Consider the following 18,732-nt stretch of genomic DNA (forward strand, 5'->3'; position numbering starts at 1 on the left):
TACTCCGGTGACACCTGATCTCCCCAGCCACTCACTGCAGGGGGGTGGTATAGGGCTTGAACGTCGCAGGGGGAAGTTGTAATGCCTTCCCTGTCTTTCAATTGGCCAGAAAAGCGCGCTAACGTCTCAGAGAGGAAAGTGAAAGTAACCCGAACATCGCGTGGTACTCGTTACGAGTAACGAGCATCTCGAACACGCTAATACTCGAACGAGTATCAAGCTCGGACGAGTACGTTCGCTCATCTCTAGTCATCTATAAAACGTACCCAACACTTGATCTTTTCTGCGTAATTGGACAAAAAGACATGTTGTTCCTCAAAATGCCTCATTATATGTGTTGGCATAGGTGGGCGCCATATTCGACCCCATAGCTGTACCCTGTCGCTGCCTGTAGAACCGCCCATCAAAAACAAAATAGTTTTTGTGGAGGAAAAAGCTAAGCAGCGACGGGGTAAAAGACTTGCCAGCAGGGGAAATGTCGGATTTGTCCAAAAAGAATTGAACCGCAGAAAGACCCTTTTCATGTTCAATAGAAGTGTAAAGGGCCACAATGTCCAATGTGACAAGCATGGTTGATGGTGTGAATTCAAGATTGGCCAGAATAGTTAGGAAATGGCTTGTGTCCCTAATATACGAAGAGGCACTAGTGGCGAATTGTCTAAGTATTTTGTCGAGGAATATTGCGGGTCTACAGAAAATAGAGTCACAACCAGAGACTATTGGTCTCCCAGGTGGATCTACTAGGCTTTTGTGTATTTTAGGGAGTATATAAATCGTGGGTACCCTAGGATAGTCAATGATCAAATATCGTGCCAATCCACTGTCAATAGTTCCATCAATCAAAGCCTCATTAATCATGATTTTCAATTCAGTATGAAATTTGTCTGTTGGATCATTACTTAACAATTCATAAACATCAACATCATTAGTCTGTCTCAGAACCTCCGCACGATATTTAACTCTATCCAGGACGACAATCGCCCCACCCTTATCTGCTGGTTTGACAATAATAGTTTCGTCTTTGGAGAGTGTATCAAGGGCCTTTTTGTCATCTCTGGAGAGGTTATTAATACTTCTCGAGGTTCTCCTATTTGACTGTTCTTTTAACAATTTAATGTCGTTTTTAACAATTTTGGCATAAGTCTCAATAGCTGGATTGTTGTTAGATGGTGTATACTGACTTTTGTTTCGCAGTCCAACCCCCACCAGGGAAAAACCCCCACGGGGGTTGGACTGCGGAACAGCAGGCATGGACGGCTGTGAGGAAAAATGAGACTTAAGACGAAGATTTCTAAAGAATCTTTCTAAATCTAGGTCAAGCTGAAACCAATTGGTCCTAGATTTAGGACAAAAAGATAACCCCTTCCCTAATACAGACAATTCATTATCAGGCAATGTCCTAGAAGAAATATTTACCACAAGTCCCCTGTCAATCGACTATTTCCTGTATTTTGGTGGTGGATGCCGGTTCCCTGATCTCGTTTTCATATTGTATCCGCCTCTTGCGGAAACGCTGATGCTTGATCCCGCCTCGCCGTGGATCTCGACGTTCTTTCACTCTGTTGGTGGAATTTGTTGAGCCCGTCTGACCTAAAAAAGAACTGTTAGACACAGAGCCTCTCAATGAACCTTCACCAGAGTTGGATGTGTCAGAGGTGAAGCCACTCATATTGAAGTTCCTTTGTTTCCTTTTCTTTTGACGGCCTTTGTTTGATTTATGGTCACCAGGGATATTTTTGGTAGCTCTGGTTTTATGCCAATTATAGATGTAGCCAGTTGTATAATCATTGGCATCCCTAAACCATTTTGTTCTCTTGTTAGTTTCCAAATCTTCCCTGAAGGCACTCAGTTGTGTCTCTATCCTCATACGATATGTTTCCCATTCCGTCGAGGAAATTTTGCCCATTATATCGTTCTCATCTTCATATAGCTCTGCTTTCTTCAGTTGTATTTCACTCTGCAAAAACTCCAAGTTCAACAGGATTATGTCAAAACAAAACTTGCTAGCGATGCCCTCAACTTTCTCCACAAAGGATTGGTTATTTATTAGCCATCAACGTTGGTCTCACATTTGGTCTTAGGCCTCTAGGGACCCAATTCACTTTAAAGTATTCACGCAACGTGATGAAATGCAAATTCAATGAAATAATATGTCTAGAAATAGCTTCCCATTTTTTATATAGCATATTGATAGAGGGTGTACTAAGGAAAATTTCCTCATCAGTGGTAGTCCCAATGATTCTCCTAACATCCTCATCAGTAAAGGAAAATAATGATATGGAGGTACCTGGGCCATCTGCACCCGGCGTTATATCCACCTCTTGTCTTCCTCCTCCAGGTGCACGCTGTTGTGGATCCATAGCTCAAATGTACAATATAGGTCAACTGCAGCACTCTCATAGAATAAATCCAATCCAATAATGGTGTTCAGCTGTACTTACAGTGAGGAGTATATACGTAGATGCACCAGCCCAGCAAGTTCTGGATCAAAGCCCAATAGTCATCAAAATGGTAAAGAGTAGACCAGGCAGCATCAGATGTAATATAGAAAAGTTTGCAAAACTTTATTCCTCCATAAAAAGAAGACCAGCGACGTTTCGGCCGCTGCTTTGGCCTTTTTCAAGCTTAGTCAACCCAGATACAAAGACACACATATATACCAACTACATAAAAGCAAATGTTAAACAGGTGTGGACAAAGCATCTTACCAATTAGTAGATTGCTTAACCCTGTCAGTGCTCACACATACCTTACATTGCTGTGGACCGTCCATAGTCCAATGGTGACATCCAAAGAGTGCAGTGCAAGAGTTAGAGTGGGTTGGATAAATGCAATGACCCACATCAAAATCAGATAGGGGCATCACGGCATATTCAACGTGACACACATCATCATCACGTACCTGTCGCACTCCATACTGATGTATGTCATTACGTCACGTTCCACATACAGCACGCATCTTCATCATGTCAGTGATGCGCTCAATCAGCTTATACGTCATCACGCGGTAGAAGGTAACCGCCACGTCTATACATACATCCTGTCAGCTCAGCCTGGGGGCGTATCCATTCACCCCTCTGTAAGTCCTGTATACCAGTGGTCCCCAACCTTTTTGGCACCAGGGACCAGCTTCAACCAAGACCATTTTTACAAGGCCCGGCAGGGTTGGGCAGGACATGGGCGGGGCTTTGGTTATATGGGGCGAGGTTATGAAGGGAGTTGGAGTTTAGTGCATTCTTATTTAATTATGACATTTAGAATGTCCTGGCAGTACACACATAGGGCAGTATATAATCTATCCCCCCCCCCCAACACACACATAGGGCAGTATATAATCTATCCCCCCCAGCACACACATAGGGCAGCATATAATTTATCTCCCCTCCCCCAGTAATAGACAGCCCCCACCCCTCACTAATAGACAGCCCCCACCTCTCAGTAGTTAGCAGCCCCTCCCCCTGTAATAAGTAGCCCCCTCCCCAGTAATAAGCAGTCCCCCCCCCCAGTAATAAGCAGGTCCCATCCGTAATAAGCAGGTCCCCCGCCCCCATAGTAATAGGCAGCCCCTTCCCCTGTAATAAGTAGCCCCCCCCCCAGTAATAAGCAGGTCCCCCCCAGTAATAGGCACCCCTCCCCAGTAATAAGCAGCCCCTTCCCCTGTAATAAGTAGCCCCCCCCCCAGTAATAGGCAGCCCCCACAGTAATAGGCAACCCCTTCCCCTGTAATAAGTAGCCCCCACCACCCCCAGTAATAAGTATCCCCCCCAGTAATAGGCAGCCCCCCCAGTAATAGGCAGCCCCCCCCCCCCCGTAATAGGCAGCCCCTTCCCCTGTAATAAGTAGCTCCCACCCCCCACCCCCAGTAATAACCAGCCCCCCCAGTAATAGGCAGCCCCTTCCCCTGTAATAAGCAGCCTCTTCCCCTGTAATAAGCCCCCCAACCCATATACTTACCTCCTTCCTGCTGTCAGCGTCGCTCTCTGTCTGCTTGCTCTGACGTCAGTGTGCAGCCCAGAACGCTTCCTCCCCGAGTCCTCTCCTGCGGAACTAATGAGCAGGGGACTCGGGGAGGAGATTCCTGGCTGCACAGACGTCAGTGTGTGCGCCGGGAGCAATGCAATTACCAGCGGGGAGCTGCGGCGCCCCCGCTGGTAATCGCTTTGGTGGTCAGCGTTGGGCCACATAGCACAAGGCAGCGGGCCTTGTGTTTAGAGCAAAAGTTCCCGACGGCGCCGCGGCCCGGCCCACCCCGGTGGTTGGGGACCCCTTCTGTATACAGCGTGTAGCCACGCCAACTCCGTGATGCGCACAGTCACGTGTAATGTCATGTGATGAGGGATACACCCCTCAATAAGTCCTATCCACAGCGTGTAGCCACGCCCACTCTGTGACACGCACAGTCACGTGCAGTGTCACATGATGAGGAATACACTCCGCAGTAAGCATATTTCTGTTTTCAGCCGCACTTAAGCAGCGCTGCTGATTAGAGCCACCTGATTGGCTCTTCGGTACCACGTGACTACACAGTGTGCACGCGGATTGCCTTCAGCAGCCGTGTGCACTACACACTACAGTTAAGCACGGGGTTAGGTTTAGTGGTTAGGGTTAGGGTTTACCGTTAGTTTTAGGGTTAGGTATAGGGTTAGGATTAGGTGTATGGTTAGTTTTAGGGTTAGTGTTTAGGGTTAGGGTTAGTGGTTAGGGTTAGGGTTAGTGTTTAGGGTTAGGGTTAGGGTTTACGGTTAGTTTTAGGGTTAGGTATAGGGTTAGGGTTAGGTGTATGGTTAGTTTTAGGGTTAGTGTTTAGGGTTAGGTTTAGGGTTGGGGTTAGGGTTGGGGTTAGGGTTAGGTTTAGGTAACCCTAAACCTAACCCTGTGCTGCTTAAGTGTAGTGTGTAGTGCACGTATGCCCTCAGTAAGTCCCATACACAGCGTGTAGCCACGCCCACTCTGACACGCACAGTCACGTGCATTGTCACATGATGAGGAATACACATGACATGTTCTCATCCTTCCAGGAATAACAGTACCTCACAGTGTATCTATTTAAAACCATAGAAAAAATATAGATTGAATTTTCAGGAGCGCACGGAAACAGATTTCTCCAAGATGAATATATGACATTCCTGCCTTTCCTTAAAGGGGTTGTCCCGCGGCAGCAAGTGGGGTTATACACTTCTGTATGGCCATAATAATGCACTTTGTAATATACATTGTGCATTAATTATGAGCCATACAGAAGTTATAAAAAGTTTTTTACTTACCTGCTCCGTTGCTAGCGTCCTCGTTCCCATGGAGCCGACTAATTTTCGCCCTCCGATGGCCAAATTAGCCGCGCTTGCGCAGTCCGGGTCTTCTGCAGTCTTCTATGGAGCCGCTCGTGCAGAATGCAGGCTCCGTGTAGCTCCGCCCCGTCACGTGCCGATTCCAGCCAATCAGGAGGCTGGAATCGGCAATGGACCGCACAGAAGAGCTGCGGTCCACGGAGACAGAGGATCCCGGCGGCCATCTTCAGCGGTAAGTATTGAAGTCACCGGAGCGCGGGGATTAAGGTAAGCGCTCCGGTAAGCTTTCTTTACCTCCCTGCATCGGGGTTGTCTCGCGCCGACCGGGGGGGGGGTTGAAAAAAAAAAAACCCCGTTTCGGCGCGGGACAACCCCTTTAAAATCTGACTTTTATTTCTCAATCCATAAACAGTTCCCATGGTTTATATACTACAACGCTTTCCATTACTAGTAGAGATGAGCGAGTATACTCGCTAAGGCACATTACTTGTTTGAGTAGTGCCTTTGCCGAGTATCTCCCCGCTCGTCTCTAAAGATTCGGGGGCCGGCGGGGAGCGGTGGGGGAGAGCGGGGAGAAACGGAGGGGAGATCTCCTTCTCCCTCTCTCCCGCCTGCTGCCGCAACTCACCTGTCACCCGCGCCGGCCCCCGAATCTTTAGAGACGAGCGGGGAGATACTTGGCTAAGGCACTACTCGCTCGAGTAATGTGCCTTAGCGAGTATACTCGCTCATCTCCAATTACTAGCGTTACCACACTTAGTCATGGCGTCCTAACAAGGGAAATCTAAAGCATTAAAAGCAATCTCAGCCAATCAGAAACCACAAAGGCAATCATGTGACATTTTTTACATAAACCAATTGCTATTGTATATTATCTATATATATAAAGGCGAAAGCCCTCACTGACTCACTGACTGACTGACTCACTGACTGACTGACTCACTGACTGACTGACTCACTGACTGACTGACTGACTCGCCAAAAGTTCTCCAACTTCCCGATGTCGTAGAAACATGAATTTTGGCACGAGCATAGATTATCTCCAAAATAGGAAAAGTAATTGGGTCCCAACTCGATTATTCAATTCTAGCGCAAAAGAATTAGCGTCGAAATTTAACATAAATAATCTAAATCTCTCACTTCCCAATGTCATAGAAACGGGAAATTTGGTACGAGCTTTGATTATGTCATAAATAGGAAAAGTTAATGGGTCCCAACTCCATTATTCAATTCTATGCGCAAAAGAATTAGCGTCCAAATTTTATGTACAGAATCTAATTTTCTCACTTCCCGATGTCGTAGAAACATGAAATTTGGCACAAGCATAGATTATCTCCAAAATAGGAAAAGTAATTGGGTCCCAACTCGATTATTCAATTCTAGCGCAAAAGAATTGGCGTCAAAATTTTGCGTACGGAATCTAAATCTCTCACTTCCCAATGTCATAGAAACTTAAAATTTGGCACGAGCATTGATTATGTCATAAATAGGAAAAGTTAATGGGTCCCAACTCGATTATTCAATTCTATGTGCAAAAGAATTAGCGTCCAAATTTTACGTACGGAATGTAATTCTCTCACTTCCCAATGTCATAGAAACGTGAAATTTGGCACGAGCATTGATTATGTCATGAATAGGAAAAGCTAATGGGTCCCAACTTGATTATTCAATTCTATGCGCAAAAGAATTAGCATCCGAATTTTACGTACGGAATGTAATTTTCTCACATAGAAACATAAAATTTGGCACGGGCATTGAATATGTCATAAGTAGGAAAAGCTAATGGGTCCCAACTCGATTATTCAATTTTATGCGCAAAAGAATTAGTGTCCAAATTTTACATACGGAATCTAATTCTCTCACTTCCCGGTGTCATAGAAACTCGAAATTTGGCAGAAGCATTGATTATGTCATAAATAGGAAAAGCTAATGGGTCCCATCTCCATTATTCAATTCTATGCGCAAAAGAATTAGCGTCCACATTTTACGTACGGAATGTAATTTTCTCACTTTCCGGTGTCATAGAAACGTGAAATTTGCCACAAGCATTGATTATGTCATAAATAGGAAAAGCTAATTGGTCCCAACTCGATTATTGAATTCTATGTGCAGAAGAATTAGCGTCCAAATTTTACGTACGGAATGTAATTTTCTCACATAGAAACATAAAATTTGGCACGGGCATTGATTATGTCATAAATAGGAAAAGCTAATTGGTCCCAACTCGATTATTGAATTCTATGCGCAAAAGAATTAGCGTCCAAATTTCACGTACGGAATGTAATTTTCTCACATGGAAACTTAAAATTTGGCACGGGCATTGAATATGTCATAAATAGGAAAAGCTAATGGGTCCCAACTCGATTATTCAATTCTATGCGCAAAAGAATTAGCGTACAACTTTTACGTACAGCATCTAATTCTCTCACTTCCCGGTGTCATCGAAACTCGAAATTTGGCAGGAGCATTGATTATGTCATAAATAGGAAAAACTAATGGGTCCCAACTCCATTATTCAATTCTATGCGCAAAAGAATTAGTGTCCAAATTTTACGTACGGAATCTAATTCTCTCACTTCCTGGTGCCATAGAAACGTGAAATTTGGCAGGAGCATTGATTATGTCATAAATAGGAAAAACTAATGGGTCCCAACTCGATTATTGAATTCTATGCGCAAAAGAATTAGCGTCCAAATTTTACATACGGAATGTATTTTTCTCACTTTCCAGTGTCATAGAAACGTGAAATTTGGCACAAGCATTGATTATGTCATAAATAGGAAAAGCTAATGGGTCCCAACTTGATTATTCAATTCTATGCGCAAAAGAATTAGCATCCAAATTTCACGTACGGAATGTAATTTTCTCACATGGAAACTTAAAATTTGGCACGGGCATTGAATATGTCATATATAGGAAAAGTTAGTGGGTCCCAACTCGACTATTCAATTCCATGCGCAAAAGAATTAGCGTCCAAATTTTACGTACAGAATCTAATTCTCTCACTTTCCGGTGTTATAGAAACGTGAAATTTAGCACGAGCATTGATTATGTCATGAATAGGAAAAGCTAATGGGTCCCAACTCGATTATTCAATTCTAAGCGCAAAAGAATTAGCGTCCAAATTTTACGTAAGAAATCTAATTCTCTCACTTCCTGATGTCATTTTATATAAAGGAAACGTCGTATGTTTTACCTCCCCGTGGTGTTTCCTGGGTAACGCAGAGAACTATGCAAAATGGTGAACATATGTTTTTCCGGTATCTCTAAAGTAACCACGACTTCATAAGATTTTCCGTTTGAACATCAGATACCAGTACCAAATTAACTCGGGCGAAGCCAGGTATATCAGCTAGTTAATATATATAACCAAAAAGCTTTGTGGCGCATAAGCTGCTCCCACATATCTACCCCCCTTATAGGGTTAACAACCGTTTCTATGGCATAATACCTGAACGAATTCTGATCGCGATTATTAAAGATGAGCGAACACCAAAATGTTCGGGTTCGCGTTATTCGAAACGAACTTCCCGCGATGTTCGGGTGTTCGTTTCGAATAACGAACCCCATTGAAGTCAATGGGCGACCGGAACATTTTTGTATTTTGCCGATGCTCGCTAAGGTTTTCATGTGTGAAAATCTTGGCAATTCAAGAAAATGATGGGAACGACACAGCAAGTTCTCCTCTGCCACAGCTGTAACAGCTGTGGCAGAGAAGAACGATGTTAGCCCATTGAATTCAATGGAGCCATCAATACAGCCGACTCCACTGAATGCAATGGGCTGCCGGCGATCGCGGGATGAATTGTCGGAAAGGGGTTAAATATATAAGCCCTTTCCTGCAATTCATCCAGAAATGTGTAAAAATAAAAAATATATATATACTCACCTGGTGCCGACAGACGGAGTTCAGTGCGGCAGGCTGCAGTTCTCCTGAACTGCTCTGAACAGCTGTGAGTAGTATTCAGCAGCCGGGGATTTAAAATCCCCGCCTGCTGAATAAGATGCCTCTGAATGGTCACAGCCTGACCAATCAGAGGCCAGCCCTCACTCACACCCATTCATGAATTCAGGCTGTGACCATTCAGAGGCATCTTATTCAGCAGGCGGGGATTTTAAATCCCCGGCTGCTGAATACTACTCACAGCTGTTCAGAGCAGTTCAGGAGAACTGCAGCCTGCCGCGCTGAACTCCGTCTGTCGGCACCAGGTGAGTATATATATATTTTTTATTTTTACACATTTCTGGATGAATTGCAGGAAAGGGCTTATATATTTAACCCCTTTCCGACAATTCATCCCGAGATCGCCGGCAGCCCATTGCATTCAGTGGAGTCGGCTGTATTGCCGGTTCCATTGAATTCAATGGGCAAACATCGTTCTTCTCTGTCACAGCTGTTACAGCTGTGGCAGAGAAGAAGGATTTGTCTTCTATATGTTCTCAATGGGGTTGGCGCTGCTGCCGCCGGCCCCATTGAGCGCATATAGAAAAGATTTCTCAGGGAAGAAAGTTAAAGTAACCCGAACATCCGAACATCCGAACATCGTGTGGTGTTCGTTACGAATAACGAACATCCCGAACACCCTAATATTCGCCCGAGCATCAAGCTCGGACGAGTACGTTCGCTCATCTCTAGCGATTATCTATATTTAAGAAGTGTACTGCTGTTCCGGATACTTGCCTCTCCTGCACGTCTTATATCCGCCATATGTTCTGAAATTCTGTGCTTTAACTTTCAGTTGGCGCATCCAACATACTTCAGATTACACGCAACGCATTCGATTCCATATATTACGAGTTCACTATCACAATTCTTATATGTTTATATGTCATAAGTGCATGAATTATCATCATTTTTATATGTATCCATAGAACACGTGTATTTGCATGTAATTACAACTGTTTTGTCCGCATCTACAGTTTCCTTTACAATGTAGCCATGTAACTTCACCCAGCCGTTCAGCTCAGTCTCCAGGCACAGCGAGCTCTGCGTAGTGCTGAAACGTTCCGCAAGTCTAGAAACTTTAAAAGTTTTTCAATATATAAAAAAAGTTAGTTGTATTGAGACAAATCCTTATGGGGATATCTAAGTATTGACTATATAGAGCATCTAATGTAGGTACTGTATGAGGTGATTGAGGCTGACATTTTGTGCGGCATCTGAAGAACTTAAAGGGGTAGTCCCACTTTGGGATTCTTATATCTGTTCAAAATCTCAAAACAATGCATTCACCCGTAAGATGTCTATTTCCAGAATGCTCCTTTCTCCAGATATTGGGGTTATTTATTCCTCTGCTCTCTGGTTGTTTACTGCTCGTTGCCAGGAAAACCAACCACCTCTTCTATGCAAAGAAATAGCAGAGCACAATGGTAGCTGGTGGCCGGGCAGTAGGCAAGTGAGATCGCGCCCGTCAGATATAGATGAGAGAAGTGCACAAGCGCCGACCACCTCCTCCCGTTCTTTCCACAGAAGAGGTGGTTGGATTCCCTAGTAATGAACAGTAAACAACCAGAGGGCCGAGGAATCAATATCTGCAATATCTGGAGAAAGGAGCATTCTGGAAATAGACATCTATTTGCAACTTTGCACACATTGAAATAGGATTCCCGAGATGGGATACCCCTTTAAGGGTGCACACCGGCGGCTTACTCAGGAACACTGGAGCCAATAAAAGCAGTTATGCAAAATATGTGTCTGGTGCTCTAAGTATATGACATAAAGTACTTCAGCTCTCAGATAGTTCTGAAGACTCTTTTTAGAGACTGCCAACTGGCATAGCAAGTCTTACAAGCAATGCTCCCTGGGAAAAAGTATGCAAATTAGCTGTCCCCCAAAAGGAATAAAACTCTGTGATTGGCTGCAGCACTAGTGACGTCCCATAAACCAGGCGGGACTGCAGCCTGTGAATAAGCAGAGCAGAGGAAGGCCGAGTGCTGTGGGACACAGCAGGGAGAAGTGAGTATATGTGGGTTTATATGCATGGGGAACGAGGGCTTACTAAAAGAATATAATGCGGACAACCCCTTTAGTGGTTGGACATTGACTCACAGAGTACCTACCTCCAATAGATTGCAATAGAGAGACAGTAGGAGGGCTTACTTGAATAAGGTACTTGAGAAGTTGCTGAAGCGAGCACCTCCTCTCCGTGTTGGAGTGTTGAACGGAGTTCCACTTACCTGCATATACTGACTATATCGTTACCTCTGCATGCTGGGAGCTTGGACTATTTCGGCATGGCTCTTAATTCTAGGCTGTTTGCTGGTGTTCTGTGAGTTATTTGTGCACTGAAGTGTTTGTGGACCTGCTGGTACCAGTCTTTGGGCCTTCCGTGGCATATCATTCTGGAGGAACAAGTGTGGGTTACTAGAAGTTTCCTCTCACTCATGTGACCAAGGACATACTTGTAGGAGGAGGGGAACGCCATAAAATTCAGTCCCTGGAATTGTTCTCTTGAATGTTGGTAAATCTGCTACATTTGAGATGGTTGAAGAAAACACGTATCAAGATGGATACTGCATGATGGGAAAAACAGTAGAAGCTATTAAGAAATGCAGCTACCAGTCCATAAAGTAAGAGGATGAATAATTTAATGTATCACACTACAGAATTAGGTTGGAGACTGACAGATAAAAACACCAAATCCCGACTCGCATCTGTGAAGAATGTGACTCTCACTTTCTATTCTGGAGCAGCTTTCCAGTTGAAACGAATTCCGTCTTCATTATTTGCAGGCTCATCCTCTATGCAAAACACGTCATCAGTTGGACAGTGCAAACTTAGATAGTCTTAAAATGCACCAGTGGCTCTGTTGAATGATAAATCTGTTGGATTTTAACCCTTTCCAATCCACTGTCTGACTTCTTCCTGCATTCTGATTGAAGGCTGTACAGCTCCGATGTCAGAAGACGTCCGGCAGGGTATTCTTACTGTATTGCCAGCCGCTCTGTTGTCGAGGGCCTCTCCAGCATCTCACATACTGCATTACTGGCTCTAGCCAGCAGATGGCGCCATTGTAAAATGGCAGAAAGAGAAAGCCCTAGGAAAGCCCTGAATGCAAAACTGGATTGGAAAGGGTTAAGACTGTATAGTCTAAGTTTAGACCACTTATTAGTTGGCTTAGTTTACAACAAATTTGGCACAATTTTTAGAGGAATTTTGTTTCTAAAAACACGCAGTAAATGTGGTGCAAAGCATGTTTGACAGTTTTCTGGTGTCATTTGAACCAGACTTCTATTATATTCTGATTATAAATAAGTCCTATAGTACTTTATTTGGAATATCATTCTTGAGGACGGTATCCAGGAAATGTTTCTGATTAGAGATGAGCGAGCATACTCGCAAAGGGCAATTACTCAAGCGAGCATTGCCCTTAGCGAGTACCTGCTCACTCGAGAGAAAAGGTTCGGCTGCCGTCGCGGGTGACAGGTGGGTTGCGGCAGTCAGCAGGGGGGAGCGGGAGGGGGAGGGAGAGAGAGATCTCCCCTCAGTTCCTCCCCGCTCTCCCCCGCAGCTCCCTGCCCGTTGCCGGAAATTGAAACTATTTTATCACCTTCAAAGAAGCACTCAGTTATCCTCCAGGAATACAGAGAGGCATCATTACTTGTTGAAGGAAGCACACAGGAGCTTTATTTCTTTTTAAGGGAGGACTCAGGGGCCTTTGGTATTCTCACTGTTCACTCTTTTGCTCTCTGGGGGCAGTATTATGTTTGAGGAGCACACTGGAGGAATTATACCTCTTTAATTGCACACAGTAGGCAGTATTACTTTTAAGAATGCAACCAGTGGGCATCATTACTGCCTACAGGGACAAAGCGGATTTACTTTGTAAAGGCCCATTTAGACTCAACGATTCTCGCTCAAAAATCGCTCAAAGCTGTCTTTTGAGTGAGAATCGTTGGGTCTAACTGCATCGTGCATTTTTGTTAACGAGTCATTCATCGGTTTTTTTCAGCAAGCTAAAAGCCTCATCAGGAGTTCATAGTGGGATACAGCTGATACTATTGTTTCACCTGGTATCCCACTCGGAGAACAAAGCAGGAATATGCAGAAGACAGCGCTCCAGCTGTGTTCTGCATACCCTGCTCGGAGCGCTGAGTGGGATAACAGCCATGCGCTCCATAAACACAGCAGGAGTATGCAGAAGACAGCGATCCAGCTGTGTTCTGTATACCCCGCTCAGAGCGCTATGCTGTATACCAGCTATGCGCTCTAAGAAGACAACAGCTGTATACAGAAGACAAGTGGCCCCACTTGTCTACTGCATACCCCGCTCGGAGTGCTCAGCTGTATACCAGCTAAGCGCGCCGAGAAGACAACAGCTGTTTGCAGAAGATAAGCAGTCCCGCTTGTCTTCTGCATACAGCGTGAGCCTTCATTTACACACTTATGCAAAGTGAATGTTCAAAACTGTCACTCAAAGTGCCATTTGAGCGAATTTCAAGCGATCATCTCGCCATGTAAACGAGCAACTTTTGAGCGAGAATTGTTGCAACTAAATGGGCCTTAGGGCGCCTACCCACTTGCGTTGCCGATTTTCGCGCGTGAAAAATGCGGCGTTTTCGAACGTTTTTTGCGCGTTTTCCGCTCGTTTTTCGCAGCGTTTTTTGCAGCCCTCCATTGACAATCATGGGTGCATTAAGAGAAAAATAAGGAGACATATGCAACTGACAGTTCCTATGTGAAAAAACCCCACGAAACGGAAAAAAAAACCCAGATGGACAAGAACACATTCTATACTAATTGCTCTTGAGAAAAAACGCAAAACATCACAGGAAAAAAAATCGCAAGTGGGTTGGCACCCTAAGGGTGACTACCCACTACAGTTTTTTTTTCACAGTGAAATTCACAGCGGGTTTTTTTTCTGCAGGGGTCTATGGGACTTGTAATGTTAAAATCGTGATCGCGCAAAATCGCGATTTTGCTGTAAATTGCGATTTTGCGCGATCACGATTTTAACATTACAAGTCCCATAGACCCCTGCAGAAAAAAAAACGCTGTGAATTTCTCAGTGAAAAAAACTGTAGTGGGTAGTCACCCTTAACTGGCACATCTGTAGGTATTATAACCATGCGTGGGCGCTAAAGGGAATTTTTTACTGTGTGTGATACTAAGGAACTAACTATTACTCTGTTGAGGTACAAATGACACTTTATATGTGTGCTGCACTGATACTATTGTTTCACCTGGTATCCCACTCGGAGAACAAAGCCGGAGTATGAAGAAGACAGCGCTCCAGCTGTGTTCCACATACCCCGCTCGGAGAGCTCCATTAACACAGCAGGAATATGCAGAAGACAGCGCTCCAGCTGTGTTCTGCATACCCCGCTCGGAGCGCTGTTTAGGGCGCTATCTGTTTGACACTATTAGGCCGGTCTCACAGGATCTGATAGTAATTGCAGATTCCACCAGCGATTGATCCATGGTAAGCCATAGATTTAGTGAATCCTGTACTGAGCAGGGGGTTGGACCTGATGACCCTGGAGGTCCCTTCCAACTCTACCATTCTATGATTCTATGAAAACCAAAAAAAATGGAGGGAGCTCGCCTGTAGGGTCACCGAGGGCCCTGAACAACTAAACGACTAACAACAACATAGTAGAGAGTTTTGCTTGTTCTTGTGTTGCCCAGCTGTGTGTTCTCTGTATCTGTGATGTGCAAGCGGATTGTACTCACTCTGTGGCCGATCATAGTAATTACCATCTTGTATTAATCCACAGTTAAGTATTTCCTGATTATTCAAGTTTTTGGCTGCCTGTCAGTCTGCTTTATGGATCCGGGTTTTTTGTTGGACTGCGTACGCTAAGTCTGGACCTGTCTTAGCTTCAGTCCAGACCCGTGAGGCCTGGACTTGTACATGTTTCCATAGCCCGAAATCCAGTTAGTGCACTGGACTGAATCTTGTCAGGTATTTGAAAAGAATCCCAGAAAACGGCCATTACTTACTGAGTAAGGATGGCATATAGATGCATCCTCCTCTCACCATGCAGGTAGCTGACTACCAAATGGAGGAGCCAATAACACCTGTGCAGGACACCGATAAGACAACCACTCACACTGCCTCCTGATAATGAGGGGGGTGGATGCTTGGCGTACACTCCCACACATAGTGGATACAGGGTGCCAGACCATTCTGATATATGTAGTTCACCATGCAGACCAGCAACCTATTAATGACGCCATGATAATTCAGCGGGTTGTCCTGCATTTCCATCAGTGAACCACATTGGTACTGCCACCCTGGGCTCCCCCTGGAGTCTTAATGCCACGTTGCATGTGAATGATAGATAATAAATGCAAGGCATTGGTTGGATGTTGGCCAAGATACATGAGCCCACTAACCACTTCACGGTTTCTTGCGTTGTAGTGGGTCCCTACACTAATATAAATGCATCACAGAAGGGGAAATCAAGAATTAAAAACAATCACAGAAAATGGCCGTTACTTACTGACTGAGGAGTGCATATAGATGCATCCTCCTCTCACCATGCAGGTAGCTGACTACCAAATGGAGGAGCCAATAACACCTGTGCAAGACACCGATAAGACAACCACTCACACTGCCTCCTGATAATGAGGGGGGTGGCTGCTTGGTGTACACTCCCACACATAGTGGATACAAGGTGCCAGACCATTCTGATATATGTAGTTCACTATGCCTTGTCAGGTATTTGAGGCCCGGTGGTGGACCTGTACCTTCAACTTTGTATTCTGTGTTCCTAACCCTGCAAGCTTCCGTGTGCCTGTGGCCTGAATGTGAGCTTTCTGAAACTCAGGCTCTGCTATACCACACTGCTACTTTGGCTCTGTTGCAACGTCATTATGCTTGGGCTTGTGCTACTCTATGGAGAAAGCAGAAAAGGAAAAGCAAAGGAGTTGTGTGACTATTATGGACTACGCAGGCCTGTTAGTTGCATAATGCTGACTAACTAGTAATTTCATGTCTCAAGTACGTATTGTAAGGACTAAAACTTTATAGGAAACAAGGACTTTCAGGTTATTGCCTTAACAACTTACAACAAATCCACTAGCTGTGGCCGGTTCTTTAGTTCTTCATGTGCAGTAATCCAAGATGACTAACTTTCTGCTATGAGCACTAGTCAGGTTTGCGTAACAATAACACATGATTTCTTTTGTGTGACTGGGGGTCGGATATCCCGGCCACCCATAACAGCTCCAGGTTGCTGGCTACCTCCAGTAGCTGATAGCATGGAGCTGTCCCGTCCCAGCCCACGGGGCTTTAATCCCCAGAACAAGCAGGTTTTTACGGCCCTGGGGATTAAAGCCCACTAAAGCAGGACGTAAGAACACTATGGGGTGGTCACTGAGGGGTTACGTTAAATGGATGATGGTGATGGACACCAGCCAGTAACATCCGTCTCCTGTAGGAAGCTATTGTTAAAAAAAGGATCTGCTTATAACATAGACATTTTTTTTCCTGGCTACCGTACAATGGGATGATGTACTCTGCTGCGCTGTCATCTCTTTTGAACAGTATACTGATGTAGGAAGTTCTTCTGACCTCTGTCTGGCTGATATAACACTGTGCACATAATTAGCATGTAATTGGCAACTTTCCCTGCATGCAAGCTAAATGGAGACCAGAAATGTGAACCTGCATCAGCGTGAGGCGTGGGATGTGAAGAAACTCTTCAGTACTATCAACACAGTGCCCACAACCTGCGCCTCATGACACAGCATGCACACAGAATCTATTATAAAACTGGACTACTTTATACTGGCAAGATTGCACCTCATTAATGTTTATCCATTGTATTATCAGCGGAAAAATTGTAGCGCCATTTACTTTTCCAGTCATTGCACCCTTACACATCCTCTGTGGGGATTGTCCTGATGTAAACATCTGACATATCCTCACAAATGATTTCTCAAACTACTGAGCTTTCACAAGCTGATTGAAAAGTCATTAGCAAGCGTATTGACTAAATTAATCACCGATTCTGGTGCAATTGCATCATCGCTGCATATTTGCTCTCTGGTTGTCACACATGGGGGTTTTTTTTCCCAGAAAATGAGTAAAATAATAAAAAGTTGCTCATCCAGTCACTCCTCTACACCATTTAACCCCACAGATGCAGCAGTCGTTGCTTTGACTCTGGCATCTAAATGTTTTTACAGAAGAAAATTTTAAAAACGTTTCCTCCGTACACAAGACTTTACATATTGGAAAAAATGAAAAGAGCTAAAAAAAACTACACATGATCTGTATTGCCACATCCATAACAAGCCGTACTATAAAATATTACATTATTTATCCAGCACGGTCAATTTTGTAAAAAAAAAAAAAACCTAAATCAAAATGCTCTTGAGGTGACTTTAATTCTGCACCAAACATATTTACATGAGACATTAACTCAAAATTGACAATAAAAGTGGACATTTTAAAAGGGTTTTAACGTGATTATTGGTGGTTCACTGGAATAAATGCAGATACCAGAAATCACTTATTCAGTATAAAAACACATTAGTTTGGCAGGAATTCAATATTCAACAATGACGTGCTCAGACTACTCGTTATTGACGTTTCCTGCATCTATTAATACCGGATTGTCGCTGCCTGACAACGGCTCCAGGATTATAATCACTAGTGGAGTAACGAGGATCTGTAATTAAGCGCTTTATTATTGTTGTCAGCCCCTTATTATCTCAATGACTGCAAACCTTATCATTTTGTACAGACGCTACATTAAGTCAGGCTACACCTGCTCTTCACAATATACAATTAGTTATTACTTATGTTTTTTCCTCGGACTCGTCCTATCTACACTACAGCTAGAGATGGACTGTTTAACCGATTCTGTGATTTGTGGTGGAGTCAGGGGGCAACGGGTTTTGCAGAATTACAGATATTTTCATTTTTTTATTGTAGCACATGGTAACTTCCAGTAAGGCCTGTTCTCGGTAGGTCACATTGTTCGTCTTTTGGGTTCGCTCAAACTTTATACAGATTTGCTATGGATTTTCCAGAAAACCTGCAGCAAATCTGCACCAAATTAGGAGTAAAATCTATGGTAAAAATCCATAACATAAATTGATATGGCAGATTTAACCCCTTGAGGCTGGGTTCACACGGGCCGCAATTACCGCACGGCAATGCCGCCCACAGCTCCAAATCCTGGGATTAGCCAGCAAAGTGGATGGGATTATGCAAAAATCTCGTCCACACGCTGCGGGCAAGCCGCACGGAAGTTGACATACCGCGCGGAAAACAAAGATGCATCATGTCAATTCTTTTTTCATTTCTGCTTCTCTCTTCTCTATGGGGAGAGATGACTGCAGCAGAGATGCAGGCGGCAAAGCTTATCCCACAGAAATCTCATGGTTTTTCGTTGCGGTCAAGCTGCGAGAGTTCCGTCCTGTGAGAACCCAGCCTAAGGGACAAGCGCGGTAAATATATGGTGCTAAATCCTGGACTTTAATCTCGGCCAA

This window comes from Eleutherodactylus coqui, chromosome 8 (assembly GCF_035609145.1).
Source record: "Eleutherodactylus coqui strain aEleCoq1 chromosome 8, aEleCoq1.hap1, whole genome shotgun sequence".
NCBI lineage: Eukaryota > Metazoa > Chordata > Amphibia > Anura > Eleutherodactylidae > Eleutherodactylus > Eleutherodactylus coqui.